This window comes from Euprymna scolopes, chromosome 46, assembly GCF_053919585.1.
Source record: "Euprymna scolopes isolate OS-2025 chromosome 46, ASM5391958v1, whole genome shotgun sequence".
Lineage (NCBI taxonomy): Eukaryota > Metazoa > Mollusca > Cephalopoda > Sepiida > Sepiolidae > Euprymna > Euprymna scolopes.
The window spans coordinates 69629700-69649550 of NC_136527.1; positions in this window are offsets into that span (position 1 = coordinate 69629700).

The following is a 19851-nucleotide window of genomic DNA, read 5'->3' on the forward strand; positions in this document are numbered from 1 at the left end:
GACTAAGCTTGCTTTTGTTTGTTCGGGGCTTGATATCATTGGGGGCGGTGTCAGATTAACTCCCTCTCCCAATTCACTTTCATACCCAGGTTGGCCTGTGTCATCTCTCTCTTCTATGCCGTTACCTTCATTCCTGACTATTTCGCTCTGCACTCCGCATGGCTGGTGAATCAACGATGTAAGTGGGGGTGCTTCTGCAGTTTTTTTCAAGTCGACCCTATTCCGTCGATATAGCTCCCCATTCACTTTTACATTGTGTGACCGCTCATCCAGTCTCTCCCATACAATTGCCTTCTTCCACTCTCTCTCTCTGGCCCTTTATGTGGGGTTTTATCCGTACTACATCTCCAGGGTGTAACGGTTGAAGTGGTTTCACTTTGTGGTTAAAAAACTGTTCTTGTCTCCTGCTGTCTCGTTTGACACACTTTTTGAGGTTTTTGGCCAATTCTGGTCTGAGTAACTCCTCTCTAGTTGGGAGAAGCGTTTTTGTTCTCCTTGACATCAGCTTCTGAGCTGGTGATAAGAGACCCTTAGATGGTGTATTCCTATGATCCAACATTGCTAGATATGGATCAGCCTTATCCTCCATCGCTTTCCAGAAAAAGGTTCTTTGCCATTTATACTGCAGATTCCACTTTCCCATTCGCCTTGCTATTGTATGGACTGACAGGTGTATGTATAAAACACCACTTTTTAGCAAAGGTGGAAAATTCCTGGCTGCTAAACTGAGGCCCATTATTAGTTACCACCTGATCTGGTATTCCATGTCGGGCAAAATGATGTTTCAGTTTGGTTACTACTGTCTTAGCTTCTGTATTTTGAAGATGATCAATTTCCAGAAGTTGCTCATGTAATCCACAGTACAAAGATAGTCTCTATCTGTAAACTTAAACAGGTCCACTCCCACGTTTTCCCAGGGTCTGTCAGGAAATTCATGAGCAATTAATGGTTCGGCTGGATTGGCTACTTCGTATTTTCTGCATGTGGGGCATTTTGAAACATAGTCTCTGATCTCACTGTTCATGTTTGGCCAATACAAACATTCTCTTGCCCTTCTGCAACATCCTTCTATTCCTAGGTGTGTAGAATGCATCTTCTCCTTCAGTATAGCCCGCTGGGTAATTGGAACCACTACACGATTACCCCTGAAGATTAACCCATCTTGTACCGTCATTTCATTTCGTATACCAAAAAACGGTCTCACTTCTGGGTCAAGATGTATTTCTTCGTCTGGCCATCCCTCCACAATTACTTGCTGCAACTGCTGCATGCTTCGGTCTTCTGTTGTGGCTGAGCGCAGTTCAAGCAGCCTCCTCTCTGTTACAGGAATGTATTCAGCTTCCTTGACATCATCTTCATTGTCCATATCTTCGCTGTTCACTCCGTGGATATATGCTCTTGATAGCATGTCTGCAAGGAACATCTTCCTACCTGGATAGTACAGAACGGTAGCATCGTAAGCCTGTAATCTCATCAGCATGCATTGCAGTCGTTTGGGGCATTTTCCCAACTCTTTTTTCATGATAGCTTCTAATGGCTTATGATCGGTCAGTCTGTCGACCAAACGTATATTGATGAAACCTTTCGATAGCATAGACTACTGTTAGCAGTTCTTTTTCAATTTGCGCATATCGGGTTTCTGTGTCAGTTAGCACACGGCTGATATAGGCTAGAGGTTGACCTTCCTGCAGTAGTGCAGCCCCCATACCCTTCTCACTTGCATCACATTGAATGACCAAAGGTTTATTGGGTTCATAGTTTCTCAATACTGGTGCTTCACTCACTAACCTTTTAATTTTTCCAAAAGCTCTTTCATGAATTTGGGACCACGTCCATGGCACATCTGCCTTCACTAAATCCCGAATTGGGGCCATCACGTCGGAAATATGTGGCAGAAACTTTGCAAAGTAGTTCACAAATCCAGCCAATCTTTGCACGCCTTTAACATCTGTCGGGCATGGCATCTCTTTTATAGCTTTTACCTTCCCAGGGTCAGGAAGAAATCCATCACTGGTTATCGTGTGACATAGGAAAGATATAGATGTTTGTCATAGCTTCAATTTTCCAGCATTCAATCGAATCCCACGATAACGGCATCTCTGCAACAGTTTTCTCAGTTTTTTGTCATGATCAGATGTTGCTTCCTCCATTGTTTTACCTTTCCCAATAACAAGAAGATCATCTGCTTTGTTGATCACACCCTCTAAATCCCATACATTGTTAAAGAGGGCCTTTTGAAATATCTCTGGAGCTGGAGTAATCCCAAATGGTAAAACCTTCCACCGAAACCGACCAAATGGCGTGGTAAATGTAGTCAAACGACTGCTGACTTCATCCAATTTCAAATGCCAAAATCCATCTCGTAAATCCAGGGTGGAAAATACTTTGCTGTCAGCCAGTTCTGGCAGCAAATCATCCAATGTAGGTAGTTGGAAATGTTCCCTTTTCTGAAGCCTTATTTAGTGGTCTTGGGTCTATGCAAATCCTTAGATTTCCATTTTTCTTCATCACCAATGCCAATGCACTTACCCATGGAGTTGGCTCACTTACTGGTTCAATAACTTTCTTTTTAACCAGTTTCTCCAATTCAACTTTTAATTTGTCTTTCAGTGCGACTGGCACTCTTCGTGCTGCAGCTACATTTGGTGTTACCGCTGTATCCACCTCCAAATGTACCGCTCCAGGTAACTGACCAATTCCTCCTTAAATACATCTCTGAACTCGTTATAATGCTGTCAGAGTTCTGGCTGCCGGATTCATCCACTTGGGAAATTTTGGCTATCATTTTGAACTGGTCCTGGTTGATTGTGATGAGTGCCGTCTTCTGAATTGCATTTGCTCCCAGTAAAGGATGGAAATGCTCTTTTACAATGACAAACTTAACTGCATATTTTTGTCCAGTTTTGGGGTTTATCATTTTGACTCGAGACTCTCCCAATGGCTTCACTTCTGTTCCATTCCACATTACCAGTGTCTTATTTGAATGCTCCAGTGTTTTCCCCATTACATGCTTCTCATTCAGTATGTTTACTGATGCTCCACTGTCAAGCTGAAAAATAATTGACTTTCCTTTCACCATCATTTCCGCTTTTATCACCTCATGATTCACAGCGTTAACTTTTTCTTTTATTGTTACACTGTCTACCTGCCCATAGTCTGAAGAACTACTACTGTCATCTTGATCCTCGTATTGTTGCGTTTTGACAGTCTGCACCTTCTTTTTCCTTGCTAGTCTGCATTTCGCAGAAAAATGATTTTTCCCATTACAGTTGTAGCATGTCTTGCCAAATGCAGGACATACTTCCTTGTTCGGTCCATGTTGCAGTGTACACGCTCTGCATTCTCTCACAGTTTTTCCCCTGGCTTTTTCTTGTGTCTGAACTCCACTCGGTTCACTCTCTCAGGCCTTAGGATACTGGCTTGTAACATAGCATTTTCAGACAGTTTACAAATGTCTATACATCTTTGTAAATCCAGCTGTCTTATTTTAAGTAACTCAGCTTGTGTCTGCGGGTTACGTATTCCCAGCACTACTTGATCTCTGAGTACTGAGGAAACGCAATTGTCACAAAAATTGCACGTTTTTACTAACGTCCGAAGTGCCGTAATAAAAGATTCCACGGTTTCCGTTTCTCCTTGCTTTCTCGTGTGAAAAACATAACGCTCGTAAGTTTCATCTGTTTCCCCTATAGCATATTTATCAAACACCTGAATAATTTCCGTAGGCGTTCTTTCATCTTCGGGCGTTGAAAGTGAAACCCGTAGTACACTTTCAAAGCATCATCCCCTAACGTATGAAGCAAAAGTGCAGTTTGATATTGTATCGTTGGGTTGTCAGATACGTAATAATAGCATAATTATGCCATTTCAGCTTAAATAGCTTCCAATTCTCTGTCAAATTCTGCTCCATACAAAGGGGTGGTGGTGGTCTTATGCCAGCTACCGGTCTGTTTATGGCCCTCATGTTTCCTTCTGACATTTTTTTTCCTTACCACCTCGTGGCGTCGTAATTTTCACACCGAAAAATTAAACGTTACTGATCTGTTTTTTTTTTCTTTTTCTGCTACCTTTCCATCGTTTTGTTTTTTTCTTCTCTTTATTGTACATCCCACCGCTATCACCATGATTCATGTGTGAGGATGCCCACGGATAAATATAACATAAAACCAGTCGTTGTGTTTACTCAGCAACCATCTTTATTTAATACGCTCCTTACACCGGTCACCTCCAAGGGGCGTTACTCCAAACGGTGTAACACCTGTTGCTGTTCATGCAACATATACCAAATTAAATATAAAAATATTTCTTAAATTACAGACATTCTTACTTGAGTACTTTCAAAAATATTCTTATGGCATCAACTTTTCACTTCGTGTGATCCATACTTTAGTGAAAAATCAGTGGTATTTGGGTTTACAAATGATTGCCGAGTTTTTTTGTTTTTTTTTAAGTAACAACATTTTTAGGTTCATTGTGCATTTATTAGTTTTCAAATCTATGTACATTTTCTTTGTATTTCAGTAAATATCGTTGAAATAGTATCAGAAATTTGATAATTATTTTACCATTTTAATTATTTTAAATCTGATTTATTTGGATTTGAAATTTAAACAATTTTTTGTGTTTTTTTTTTTCAACATTGTACTTTGTTTTTAACACGTAAACATTTTTTTCTTTGAAATTTTTCTTTCCTTAATTCTTTGAATTGTTTTTTTGCTTTTTTTTTTTACTTTTAGCTTAAATTGCTTTTTTATTGTTGCCCGGGTGTTTGTAGGTGTGTGTAGAAACTTCGGGGGTGGGGGTGGAGGTGGGGTTTAAAAAAAAAAAGTAAGTTGGGCCAGATCGAACCCAAACCGTTGAGTCAAAGTTGTAAATTAAAGTGTGAAAAAAATAAAGTGCGACGTTAACGATTGCCCCACCGCGACATGCTAACGGAAACACGTTTGAATTTATTTAATTACTTGGATTTAGCAGGTGCTCGTTTTAATGAGTTAATGAGGTCAAATTTGACTGCGGGATAGTATGTACTGCTGAACGCCCCCCCCCCAAGATGTTATAGAAAAAAGACTAACCCACGTGTGGCGAGCGACAAATGTTGAATATTTATCTTCACAAAATCGAGCAAATTAAATAGACAGGCGAGCTTCGTTGTTAAATGTGAGATATTACGATTTATATGTGATATAAAAAGTTGTGAACCGACCGACCGCTTCTCTGAAAGAAGCTTTTGTAGACAAACAGAAAAGACGAACGCATACATAGATATATTTTCGCTTTTATATTTATAGATTTGACCATTTCGTCTTTTAATAATAAATGCTCGTGTTGTTCAGCTTGGCTGGCAGCAAAGTGTTATTGTGCTATACTTCACCATTTTTGTTCTCAGTCAGTGGAGAAGAAATCCTTCTAGACTAAGGCAATTTTTGTTTTTGTTCCCATCCAGAGTTTATATACATTTTCATTCAAAACGGTTACTTTTTGGTATCTTCACATTGTTTTTTGGGGCGGGGGGGGGGCTACATTTTCTGAATTTCAGAACGAGGCTCGTCTGCGGAACGTACTTACTTCTTAAAGTGGCACCAAATTCCTTTTTTGTTTTTCTTTTTCACTGTAAGTTTTCAAGTTTCTTTATGTGTTTTGTTTTTGTAAAAAGCTCTCATTCATTACCGACAGTCTGACTGTTCAACATACCTTAGGTGTGACCTCATTTCTCTGTGATTGATATATTAATGAAGGTCATTTTTTTATCCCTACTCATATTAGAAGTGGTTGGAGTTGTTGTTTTTTTTATATTAAAAAATTAGGTGCTTTCTTTATCATGTTAAAAAAGAATTAATACATTTGAAAAAAAGTAATTCATTTTTTAATTCATCACAATATATAATAACAAAAAAAAAATAAAAACGAAACTTTAAATTACATTAAATAAATATAATTTTTTCCATTTTCTGCGAACTTGCTTTTCCGGTCACCATCTTAAAAGGCGACTTCCACGCGTCAAATTAATCTCGTTTTCATTATAATCATTTCTTTGTCGAAAGCAGATTGCAATACAAAAAAGTAAGTATAAGTTGAATTTTATTGCTTTTTATAGTTCCTTTTTATTACTGGAGCGCGTACAAACAATTATATTTCCGTTTTGTTTTGATATAAAAATAAGTCAACATTCAATATTTGCATGTAAACGGAGAATGGTAAGATTATAGAATTCTTTCCAATCGTTTAATATTTTTGATGGTTTTAAAGCTTTGTTGTCGACGGTTTTGAAAACGATTTTGATATTGAAAACGTCGTAAATTCGTTGTTTAGTTATTAATGTATGGCCATAATTATAGCGAATTCTTAATAGGATGCTATAAAAAAGGTATAATCAAGGACCTAGGTCTGAGGCTAAGAAATTTATCCTAACACATCAATGACAACTGGCTGAGAGAGAAAGAGAAAAAGAACGTCTTACCTCTTGCAACAGATGCCGTCGGTTGCGACCTCAGGTATTAGTCCTTGTGGTCCCGTAATAATTCTTTATCAATACAATAATTGATTGAGAAAGAAAAAACAAAGGAACTACCAAGACGGTGTCCCAATTGTAAATAGGAGAAGAAGAAAAAAAAGAAAAGGAAAGAGAAGAAAAGGAACAACTTCAGACACGGTGTGAACCGATTGTAAAGATGGGGGTAAAAAAATAATAATCAAGCTAGTCAACCCATACAATTTTATAGAAGGTCTAGGGTCACATGATTTATCCATTAGTATAAAAAACAATCACAAAGGGAAAGACGCTTTCGCATCCATCTCTCAAAACCCGAGGTCATTGAAGGTAGGAAAGATTTTCTTATACACTCCCGTCTCAAGAGAAAAACAAAAAAATAAGTAAATAAAATAAATGAATAAATAAATAGTAAACAGTGAAGTTGTCTGAGTACATTTTAATACAAATAACTGTTAATTTTGGGTCCAAACACTCAAAATTCTAAATTTAGATTCCCGGGACATGGATCCAACTTGATAAATTGAACAAATCCAAGAAAAATAAGTTTTAAGGGGTCGAAACACCCCCCCCCCCCCAAAAAAAAAACTGAACCTTCAGCCAATTCCCGGTCCAAACATTCCAAACCAACATAAAGTGTATTCAGACATAGGGCAAGCTTCGTAATCGGTTTTTGTCAAAATTTGACTGCCAAGTCGGCTGAACTGCTGGTAAATAAATAAAAATAAAGGATAAAGAGAAAAGGAAGAGAAAAAAATGGGAGAGGTAAATAAATAATTACCTATTTTCTGAGAGTGGACTGTTAGTGAATTGAATGTAGGCAATTCCAACAGTACCAATTCTCACCCTCTGGGGGAACTTGCTGAATACCTACGCAGTTGAAATGGTACCATTGATTGCATTCATCACAGCATATCATTGGACTACCATTATCCGGTAGAACACATCCTGGGCAAATACATGCATGTTCAGCATCATTTAATAAATTATTCACCATCATATCATGGGATAATGAAGGATCCTGGTTGAGGCAACTTCCACACCGCCAACTCTCCTCTTCTGGTGGAGGTCGATATAGACCAACACAGGAAAAATGGTACCAGTCATCACAGCAGTCACAACATATCATGGCACTGCCATTGTCTGGTTCACCACAATCAGGGCAAATCCAACCAAGCTCTGTGCCCTCTTCAATAGGGTCTTCAAGTACAGATGTACAGCCATTCAGATTGTCATCAGCATTCCTCATCAAGGAATCAAGTCCATCAATGGGTTCTTGAATAGATGACTCCAAGGGATAGAGGTGCTTCAGGGAATGAACTTGCAAGGAGCCATCTCCTCGTTTTATCTGAGCAGATCTCACCAATCCGTCATCTCCTGTAAATAGACGTGTGACCCTACCCAATGCCCAAAATGGTCGAGGTTTGTTAGGGAGTTTGATTGTGACTACATCTCCCACACAAACAACTGGTGAAGTCCCTCCTTGTTGTCTTTGGGCATGCTCTCTTATACTAAGCAGATAATCTTCGTACCAAATTTTCTTAAATCTTTTTAATGCATCATTCCTGCAATTTAAGGACTCTAAGAGTTGTTTCCGAGAGGGAGGTTCTAGTTGATAAATACCCTCCCCATCCATTCTCAAAATCAAACGAGGGTTTACTACAGGGCGTAAAAAGTGATTTGGACTTATTATTTCCAAACTTGAGTCAGATGAACTTCTGTAAGTCAAGGGACGGTCATTTATGTACATCAGAAATAATTGTCAGGAGATCGAAATAATCATGACTAGCTCGTCCAATTAATTTATACAAGCAAGACTTGATGGTTTTAATCAGTCTTTCCCATACACCTCCATACCAAGGAGAGTGTACAGGGATCTTAACATGCTTGATTTGGCATGTCCCCAATTTTTCCCTGAATTCACTGGAAGCAATCACCTCATGAATCATGTCACATCCAGTCACAAATGACTTAGCATTGTCACTATAAATATGCGAAGGAATCCCATAAATATTTGAAAATCGAATCAAGGCCATTAGGAATGAGTGAACAGACATATCCTCAATCAGTTCTAGATGAACTGACCGTACCTCCAAACAAGTAAAGACCAGGATATACATCTTCACCCTCTCCCCACCTCTCAGAACCCACAGATGACCCGTATAGTCTACTCCTGTGTGCAAAAATGGTCTTATCATATTCACCCGATGTTTAGGTAAATCAGTCATTTTGGGGTAGGTAAATGGAATAGAGTTAAATTTCTGGCACAAGGAGCATCCTGATAAAATTCTCTTTACCGCCTGCCTACCCTGGGGTATCCAGTACCCAGATAACCTGACCTTATTCAAGGTAGCAGGAACACCCAGATGCTTACACTGGTGGTGACAGTCCAATATTATGAGATTAGAAAGATGGTGATCCTTAGCAATAAGCAAGGGATTAACTATTTCGTATTCATATACAGAGACCTTCCCAATTCTTCCCTTGGTTCGAATTAATCCTTCCTTATCCAAAAAAAGGTTTAGACTTCCCACTCTCGGTGGTATTGACCTACCTGAAGGATTTTGTAAGTATTCTAATTCCTCCCTGAAGGATTGTCTCTGCATTACTTTAATCAAGTGTGTCCGAGCCATCTTACCAAAGTCGGAGTCTCTTTTCCTCAACCTATTAATAAACTTGAACACACATGTGGTGACATTTAATAGTTTAGACAATGAAGAATATCTATCATATTGCACAACTGGCTCCTCCTGGCTGTGCGAAACAGCACAAACCATCGAAGATACAATCTTTTTGCTTTCTGGGCTCAAACAATTCAAAGGATTTTCAGGCCAAGAAATCGGTTGGTCTCTTAGCCAAGACGGTCCAGAAACCCAATATTCCAAATTGGCCCTCAGTTTAGAGGTAGGAATACCCCTGGTGATAAGGTCAGCGGGATTCTGTGCAGTAGGCACATATTTAAACTGAATGGCCACACCAAATTTAGACATCAATTCAGCCTCCCATTGACTAATGTCCTTCAATCTATTCATGGCAAAAACATTCTTGCTATTAGTCCGCCTTGTGACCAACCAGGATAATACTATTTGTGAATCAACTGTAAGAAATACCTTTTTGAAACTTACATTAGAATAGGCCTTCAACAGAGTCGGAAGGCACTTGATGGCCAAGAAGGCCGATAAAAGCTCCAGAGTTGGTAAACTCTTCGATTTAAGAGGCGCCACCTTTGCCTTGGAAAAAACCAGAGATGAAACCTTCCCCTGGACTGCATATGCTGCAAATCCATATGCCCTTTTGGATGCATCGCAAAACAGAAATAATTCAGCTTCCCTCCCTTCATCAAGGGTTTTTCTAGGGAATGTAACAGAACCAAGTTCTGACAATTCATGAGCGATGACTGCCCATTTGGATTGAAGTTCACTTGGCACAATTTCATCCCACTCAAAACCTAATTTCCACAACTCACTAACAAGAGTACGTGCCTGTATAGATACCGGCAAACATAATGAGAGTGGATCGAATATCCTTGATGCTTCAGACAGTATATGCCTTTTAGTTGCTGCCTCAGGGTTACAATTATAGGAAGCAATATTGATGGTATCAGCAAGAGGATCGTAACGATAACCTAATACCTTCTCCCAAGGACAGCTGTGACTCACAAGAGTACCATCTCTCCTCATTAAATCGTGTAATTCTGTATGATTAGAATTGCAAGATTGGAGTATGAATCCTCCTTCTTGCAATCTTTCTACTGCTCGTGTATACAAGCCCGTTAACTCATCCAAGGAATTGCTTGTTTTAATCAGATTATCTACATAAAAATTAGACTGTAACATCCCAGTGCAATCATCCAAAGGATAACGCCCAGCATGAAATTTTAGTATGCAATTCAAGATGAATGGGCTTGCACTAAACCCAAATAAGATTGTTGTGTAACGATAACACATTAGCTTATTATTTTTTCGCAGAAAGAAACAAAATTTATTCTTATCAGATTCACTAGATAATCGAATCATCAAGAATGCCTTCTTGATGTCTGCTAAAAATACATACCTATTTGTTCGGAAAAGCAGAGTTAAATCAAGCATGTCCCCTGTTAAGTTGATCCCAGGATAAGCAGCATCATTTAGAGAGACAGATTTCTTAGTTTTAAAAGAACAGTTAAAAACTGGTCGAATTTTAGTTGTAGTTGTATGCTCGTCTTTGAACACAGGTCTATGTGGAACCCACACATAATGCTTGTATTCCTGAGGGGAGCATTCTAGGGGTTCAATTATCCCTTCTCTTTCTTGGTCTTCAAAAACCTTAATATACTCCTCATATAAGTCCTTCTTCTTTAAATTGAATGCTACTCTGTCCAGCACCTTAAGTGCTATATGATGGTTAGATTGAACCTGAGATAACTTGTCCTTATGCCAAGGCAATTTAACCAAATAATGACCATCTTTATAAACTATGTTTTGCATGAATTCTTCCATCTTTTGATTGTCATCGTCAGAAACCGATTCTATGTCAGGCAGTCCCAAGGATTCTAGACTAAACATCCATTCCAAGCCCCGATCCACAGTGCTTCCTTAAAAAATGTCGGCAAATGGATCCACATAGGTCGGAACAGGATTCACAATACTATTAACCAAAGAATCGTTACAATAGTACTGCCTGTCAATTTCATAGCTCAAGGCTCCCGGAGTTATAGCAATCTTACTGATTTGGTTCTCATGCAAAAAATGTTTTGTATTTCCTATGGGGATAATGCCAGCGGATGTCTGCCAAGCCGCACCATTCATGCATCGTGTTATCTTCATGGGACGCATATATTGAATCAAATCAATTCCCATGAGACCCCACAATTGTACACTGCCACTCTCTATCTCTGCAGCAAAGGTATAATTCAGTTTTCTTAGGTTTTCCCAAACCAGAGGAAGGTCTGGTACTTTGTGAGACAGATTCAATTCGCAATCAATTAGAATAGGTAGTTGGGGGGCTACTCCCGGCAAGACCTCTACAACTGCAGTTAACTGCTTGAAAATGCGGCGTTTTCTCCCCACAAAGGTCACAACGTCCATGGCCACCTCCTCCCATGAGTCTGGATCGCACTTCAGGTGCTGAAGACCCCTTTCAGAGAAATATGACCTCTGATTGCCCGAGTCAATAAGGCAATTCAGAGAAACTGAGGAGGCTCCCCTTTTAATTGTGATGTTGACCATTGGCAGTAGGTTTTGAATGTCCCCAAGTTTTGTACTTATGCTAGTATTTATTTCTGTTTCCTCTAGTACAAATTGAGGACACATAGAAGCATAATGCCTCCGAGACTTACAATACCTGCAAGGGAATCTAAATCCCTTGACTCCTGGACAGGCTTTCTGATCATGGCTGGCAACTGTGCAGAATTCACACAATCCAAGTTGCCTACAGCGTTGCAGGCGCTCATTGTATGAGGGATAGGTAGTACACTGAGAACTAGTGTGTCCATTTCTTGCACAAAAATTGCAATAAGGAATCTTGTCTTCCAAGTCTAGATCTGCGTGAAAACTTTGTAATGCAGAATTTTTAGGTGGGCTTCTCGTCCAAACAGCATTTGACCTTGGCTTAAACCGTGGAATCAGTTCTGTCTTAGGAGTTGAAATAGGTTTAATCCGGAGTAATGCTTTAATAACTTCGTGACTATACTGCAGTATGCAGTTCAAGCCAGGATATGGTGTGCTAGAGCCTCTAATGAGCTCTGCCTTTATCTCATCAGGGATCTTATCAAATAGGATATGAGCCACCAGACATCCACTTCCGGAGTCCTCAACTAAAAAATCATAACCATAGTCTGAATCTAACTCACCAAGTTCATACTGAACCTGGGAAAGATATTCCTTTAGTTGTTCATAAGACTTGTCCACCTTAGGTGTAGACTGCACTATTCTTTTAAAAATTTCTTCCCTAATGGCTTCTCTGTCCCAGTATTCCTCCTTTAAAATATTTATGGCCACATCATAATTATGGTAATTTTCTGACAGGTGATGGATCAGATGAAATGGCCGACCTATCACATATGCCTTAAGGCATATGAGTTTTTCCTTCTTTGAGCTCACTCCAGATGTGCAAAACTCAAAACGGGTTAGGAAATCCCGCAGGGCAAATTTATTGGTTTTATCAACGCCAGTAAATGTTGGACATGTTATTTTAGGCTTCGCTAATTCAATGCCAGATTGAGCTGGGGAAGGTAGAGTGGGAGGAGTTGAGGTTAGTAAAGGGGAATGGATCTCTGGAACCGGTAAGGAAGCATCTAACTGCGACAATGATTTATTCACCCTGGTTTTGTAAGTGAAACTGTCTGTCAAACAGCTCCTCATCTCAATCGATGGTGTCTCCTTCATTATTTTCTTGTCAATATGCAATAACTCTTGGAGCCACTGGAGAATGTCTCGTTTATGAAGTTCTAATACATCTCTCTCAAGAGGTTCAAGTCCACTAAGATTTTCTAGTGTTAAGTCTATCATCGTACGAGTGACTCTCTGATCTTCCAATAAGGATGACCGTGATGATTGTTCAACTTGTAAGGAATTCATTTTAATATAAAAAACAGTATCTGTTGCAATGTATAGCGAATTCTTAATAGGATGCTATAAAAAAGGTATAATCAAGGACCTAGGTCTGAGGCTAAGAAATTTATCCTAACACATCAATGACAACTGGCTGAGAGAGAAAGAGAAAAAGAACGTCTTACCTCTTGCAACAGATGCCGTCGGTTGCGACCTCAGGTATTAGTCCTTGTGGTCCCGTAATAATTCTTTATCAATACAATAATTGATTGAGAAAGAAAAAACAAAGGAACTACCAAGACGGTGTCCCAATTGTAAATAGGAGAAGAAGAAAAAAAAGAAAAGGAAAGAGAAGAAAAGGAACAACTTCAGACACGGTGTGAACCGATTGTAAAGATGGGGGTAAAAAAATAATAATCAAGCTAGTCAACCCATACAATTTTATAGAAGGTCTAGGGTCACATGATTTATCCATTAGTATAAAAAACAATCACAAAGGGAAAGACGCTTTCGCATCCATCTCTCAAAACCCGAGGTCATTGAAGGTAGGAAAGATTTTCTTAAGAATTAATACATTTGAAAAAAAGTAATTCATTTTTTAATTCATCACAATATATAATAACAAAAAAAAAATAAAAACGAAACTTTAAATTACATTAAATAAATATAATTTTTTCCATTTTCTGCGAACTTGCTTTTCCGGTCACCATCTTAAAAGGCGACTTCCACGCGTCAAATTAATCTCGTTTTCATTATAATCATTTCTTTGTCGAAAGCAGATTGCAATACAAAAAAGTAAGTATAAGTTGAATTTTATTGCTTTTTATAGTTCCTTTTTATTACTGGAGCGCGTACAAACAATTATATTTCCGTTTTGTTTTGATATAAAAATAAGTCAACATTCAATATTTGCATGTAAACGGAGAATGGTAAGATTATAGAATTCTTTCCAATCGTTTAATATTTTTGATGGTTTTAAAGCTTTGTTGTCGACGGTTTTGAAAACGATTTTGATATTGAAAACGTCGTAAATTCGTTGTTTAGTTATTAATGTATGGCCATAATAAAGGCGGAATTTTCGACCCATATAAATAAAAACTGTAAAAACTTCAAAAATAAAATTGGTTCATTGTAATTTTTGCAGTATTCTCAGGAAGAGAGTTCCAAAAATATGTTTTTTACTCTCCATAAAACCGGTGACATTTTTAAAAATTCCCCGAAAAATGAAAATGGGAAAATTGGAACTGCAAGTTATTTCTGCCTATTTTGACGTAAACAATAAAAACTGCGCGCTTTTTAAAATTCTTTGAAAAACTGAAATCATTGATAATTTTGTTATTTTTCCAGACTTATTTTAAAAAGCTGAACTATAAAAAAAAAAACTGAAAGGAACTAATATGCAAGAAAAAATTCATACCCCCCCCCTCCCGCAACGTGATTTTATCACTTACTTTGTTTGAGAGGGGAGGATTCACATCTTAGTTTATTTTTTACATATTAACTTATTCTGAAATGATGAAATGAAATAAATTTGATTTTGGGTAATTTATAGGATTTTCATCGACTTAAAAAAAAGAAAAGAATTTGAAAAATATATTAAAATTAAGGCTTAACTATATATGAATAGACAGAAAATAATATGCCAAAAACAAACAAAAAAAATCTCATTTTACTCCCCTTGTGCGATATTATCAGATTTTTTTTCTTTGTTAGTTAGTTTTTTTTCATACCATAATATACTGGAGTAATGTTAGTTTTTTTTCATACCATAATATACTGGAGTAATGAAATAAAATATATTTGATTTTGGGTCATTTATAGGATTTTTATTAATTTTTGTGAAAAAAAGAATTTGAAAAAATATTAAAATTATTTAAATTTTACAAATTTCTTTAAAAAATTACTTATTTTTTACATTTGACAGATTTTCTCAGTTAATATATTCCATTTTAAACCGGAAGTTAATTATTTTAGGGGCCATCTGCTTAAAATATGATTATTTTCTGGATATCCTATATAAGGTGTTTACTGTTATATTTCCCTTGAATAATGATTGAACAAAAGCTTTAAAAAGATATAATATGCATTGGTATTTAGTTATTTTTCCTATATTTTTAATGTTTCATAAGACCTGTGTTTTGTATATCTGCGACGGTATATTAATTTCTGATTTTTTTGATGTTTGACTATTTTGTAACGTTCAAATCAAATTTTCGTCTGTCTTAATTAGTTTTTACAAAATAATGTTTATATGCGATTAAAACCGGTTCATTAATGTAAAGTAAAAATTACGATAAATTAATTTGGTAGGCGTTATATAAAGCATCACACACAACAATAAATAAATTTTAGTGTTTATAAGAAAATATTTCAGTTTTTAATAAAGAATGCTGTAGAAAAAGAGGTAACGATACTGACAATGACAACAAAAATGACCAGAATTGCATTGATGATCATCATGGTGAGTGGACGACATTGGTTTGGTAGGAGAAACTTTGAAATAATGCCAATGTTACCATGTTCCTTTTATTGTTGTTCTTCTAGCATGTACACGGCCATCTTACTAAGTATTATAAGCAGATGAATTGCTGATCTCTAAAATGTTGACACATTTGAACCCCATTCCTTTACTTAAAAATTCCATAAAATTCAGAAAATCAATTAATCTTGATGAAATTTTTAGTATTTTCTTTTATTATTTAACTATACTTCTATTTAACACAAATTAATTACTAAAACCAAATTGTTTTGCTTCCCATCCTTTATAGTTACACCATTTCGATTTATTAGAAGGGAAATTTACATTTATGTTTATTTTTGTAGAAAGGAGAAAAGGCATAATACTTATTATTTCATCCAGATATGTGTGACCGTAGAATTACATGATCCACCACCTATGGGCATCGTTTACTTTTATAGAGTCATCGACCAATAGATCTTGTCAGGTCATTCATAAATCCTGTGCTACTATCCTTTAGGTTATTCCACTGAGATACTTGGTGAGAGTTGATGATATTAAACAAATTATCTGATTTGCAAACCCAATTGTTTAAAGAGTAACTTGGCTAAACATATCATCTAACTTCTACACTCCTTCATTGTCTATTATCTAGGTGCAGAGGTATGATATCAGGGACTCACCAGAGGCACCCAGAACTTGGTATTGTTTTCTGACTAAATGCTGTCTCCCTATTCTCAATTTCTTTTTCTCACAAACTTAGCAAATTGAGGCTAATAGTCTATTTGTGTGTCCATAGTTGGTATCAACTCACTCAGCCTCCAAACTAAAACTATTATATATGTCATTCTAAAAAAAAATGAAATGACATCTGAACAAAAATCCCAATCAAACCAATATTTTTAACTATATTTTATTAATCTGTTTAAGAAAATTAATTTCTGAAACCAAATTGGTTTGCTTTCTATGCTTTATAGTTACACCAAGCAAAACCAATTTGCATCCTCTTTTGCAGCCCACATTCAAAATTATCCATGGGGTTAGAAATAATCTAGATTATGTAGAATCTTTTCTCCCCAGATCTTGTAGCCTTATGTGAATCCAACCTATACTCATCAATTTCCTTTGTTTTATCATGGCAGAATACCTCCTTCTCTGCTCTTTGCACTCAGACATGTATATGCACAAACGTTGACTCGAAACCCTGTGTATCGCTTTATTGCAGGTCATTTTTTTTTAATTTTGAAATCGCTATGAAACGCAGAGAAGTGTAATTTGGTACACTGGAAGAGCATAACAAGGTGCCTTATTTCCTCAGGTTTTGTGGAATTTTAACAAACAATTTTTATGTTTGCTAATTTTTCTAATTTCTGGTAATTTTAAGTTTGTATCATATTGTTGCAAGTGTCTAAAAACGTATATTTTCGGTAACAAAACAATATTCTAACTTCATATTTCCATTCATATGAAATAAAAACCATATTCAGTAACAATATTAACCAAAAACAAGAACGAATGTCAGATTATTTTGTGTAACGAAATTATTTATTTATCAAAAAAACTCCCATGCTTCCAAATTACTTTGAATAGCCTTTTGTCAACTGATTATATCAATCGACAGATTCGAGATGATGTTATGCTATAGGAAATTTCCAAAATCTTCCTCCAAATTTCATCCTTCGACAAAAATTGAACACCTCTTTCATAAACCTTTATCTTTATTATTGACCAGAGCTGCTCAATTGGGTTTATAGCTTAAGAACAAGGTGGCAATGTCGTAAAATTTTCTCGAATCATTCCTAATGACTTAAAGTAGAATATCGTAGCCATGGCTGAGTGGGATGGCACATTGTCGTGCATAAAAATCAACTTGCACTGACATGTCAATTGAAGGCATCAAACAATGACGACAAATGCTCATTTTAAAATAAAATATGAGATTAACTTCTCAGTTTGACACTTTCTGACACTCAAAATGGCCCAATTAGTTCATCGTAGATTATTCCAGCCCAAAATATGACACCTCCACCTCCCTGTTGACTTGAGGAGGAGTAGGTAATCCAAGAGGACTTCAGACTTTGGCCCACCCATCTGGTCCATCAATGGTTGCACTAGCCACATTGGTGAAAAGAACATTTTTAACGCTGGTTTTTATGTATTTCTGAGCCCAAGCTTTCCTTATGAGTTTGGTTTAAAACAGGTTTTGCTATAGACTTAATGCTTCATGCAATTTTGTTTAAGACATTGCCGCATGTCTTTCTGGAGAAGGAAGGTATTCAAGTTTTATCAAATACAGCAGCACTGTTGCTGCTCGTCTGCTTGATAAGTTGGTGGCATTTTTTTCTTACATCACAAGAAGAAACTGACTTTCTTGTGTTTTTGTCTTTCCTTGGTTTGATGTTTTGATTTTCAATGAATGAAGGCAATTGTGTTTGTATGGCCAATTTCATAGTTTTTGTGAGTTCAGTTATTTACTCCATATTAAACTTTTTAGCACAGAATAAAACAACAAAAATTAATCATACAAAAAAATGTGCTAAAAAATTTAATGAAAGGCACATATTATTTTGTAACAAATTAAAAAAGTTTTGAAGAAGAAAAATACACAACAACACTAACCATCTGCTGACACACAAACAACATCATAAGACATGTTCCTTTTTGCAATCTTTTTGGACTTATTTATTTTTATTTTATTAGAAGAAAATTAATTTGAAATTTTCTTTAGATAATCATAATACAGAACATTAACTTAGGCTTAATACAAAGGTTTATTTACAAAGGGTATACAAAATGATAGTCTGTCATACTCGATGTCTTCGAATTATAATTTTCAGAGGAGTATTTCTACATTGTCTTTATATTATTGTATGGAAAGGTGCTAGGTCATTCCATTATAACACAGACAAGGGAAATTAATGCATATATCGAATAGGCTGAGAATATACTGACCAGATTTTCACTCTAAAAAAAACTGAGTATCGCTGGAGCACCAAGTAAAAACTATCATCTGCTTCATTTTCATTCCTGCATTTGACTCTATGTACTGTGAAACCATTTGCAAGGTCATACATACCGATGGCATGCCTTCAAATTGCTCAACCTAATCAAAGCCTAATATCTTTCCACGTGCATTAAAGTTTGCATGTATGGTCAGGAGTCATGCTTTTTTTTACATAAATTCTGACGATCGACAAAGATGCATTCTCTTACCTATGTTCTTCACTTATACACAATCGACTGGATGACATTGAACACTATGGCCAACTTTCATGGTGCAAAAGCTGGCCAAACTCACTTGGAATGAATGCCACAACACTTACCCAATACATCTGTGTTGGTATATCTACTAATAGTCTTACCCTTTTTAACAAGGTGTAAAATCACAGTCTTGCACTCGACCAATCTCCAACCTCTGTCCTATCGTTGCAATGTTTCATCTCTGGACCTATTTTATAAGTAGGGAGAAAGAGTATGCTTTGATGAAACTTATAGCATTTGTGACCATTTAACATATTTATTCCTAAATAACTCGACAAGCAGAAAATTTTACTTCTTCAAAAAACTTTCTCACCTAATAGTTCTTTTCTTCCTCGTACTGCTAGACTTTGTAATTCCTCAATAGTTTTACCGTCTATGACTGTACTCGAATACAGACGTTAAATGTAACACATACATAAACTGGTTACTCAATTCATTGCATCATCTCCTGTATACGTGATCCTGATTAGTAGGCCTTGCTAGCACACTTCCTTAAGGGTGAAAAGATAAAAGAAAGTAGAGAAAATCTCAATTTTTCTCACTACACTGCTTGAAAACGATAAAAATAGAAATGAGGATAAGAGATTATTATAACAGTTTTTGAAGATCATCAATAAAGTATTTGTGTTGCTTTTATTAGCAGCAGTGGTTTTGATATTGGACTTAAGAAAGGGCGGCCATCAGTAAGCAGACAATTGTTTTTTAACCAGAAGTCAGAACCAGATGGACAGTTTAAACTCCCAAGCAAACAAGCTGATCTGAGTTCTATGATTTTGTCGATTATCTATATACAATGTATTCATTTCTTTAATAGGCAAATATCGTAAAATATCCACATTAAATTTCAAAATTAAACGATATTGAATTCAGGGACTTTTTAATAAAATTGAACATGAAAATTCCAATGTTTGTTTTTAGCATACTATACTGAATCTTATTTCTAATTTATCTTTTATGAATAACAGTCTATACCTTAATATCATAAAAATAATTCTGCTTGTAAAAACATGTCTACCATTAATAAATTTTCTTGAAATTTATGTTTTGTTTTTAATTTTGCAGAATATCAAGTACACAACACAAGAAAACAAATGAAAATGGATTAAAGTTAAAAG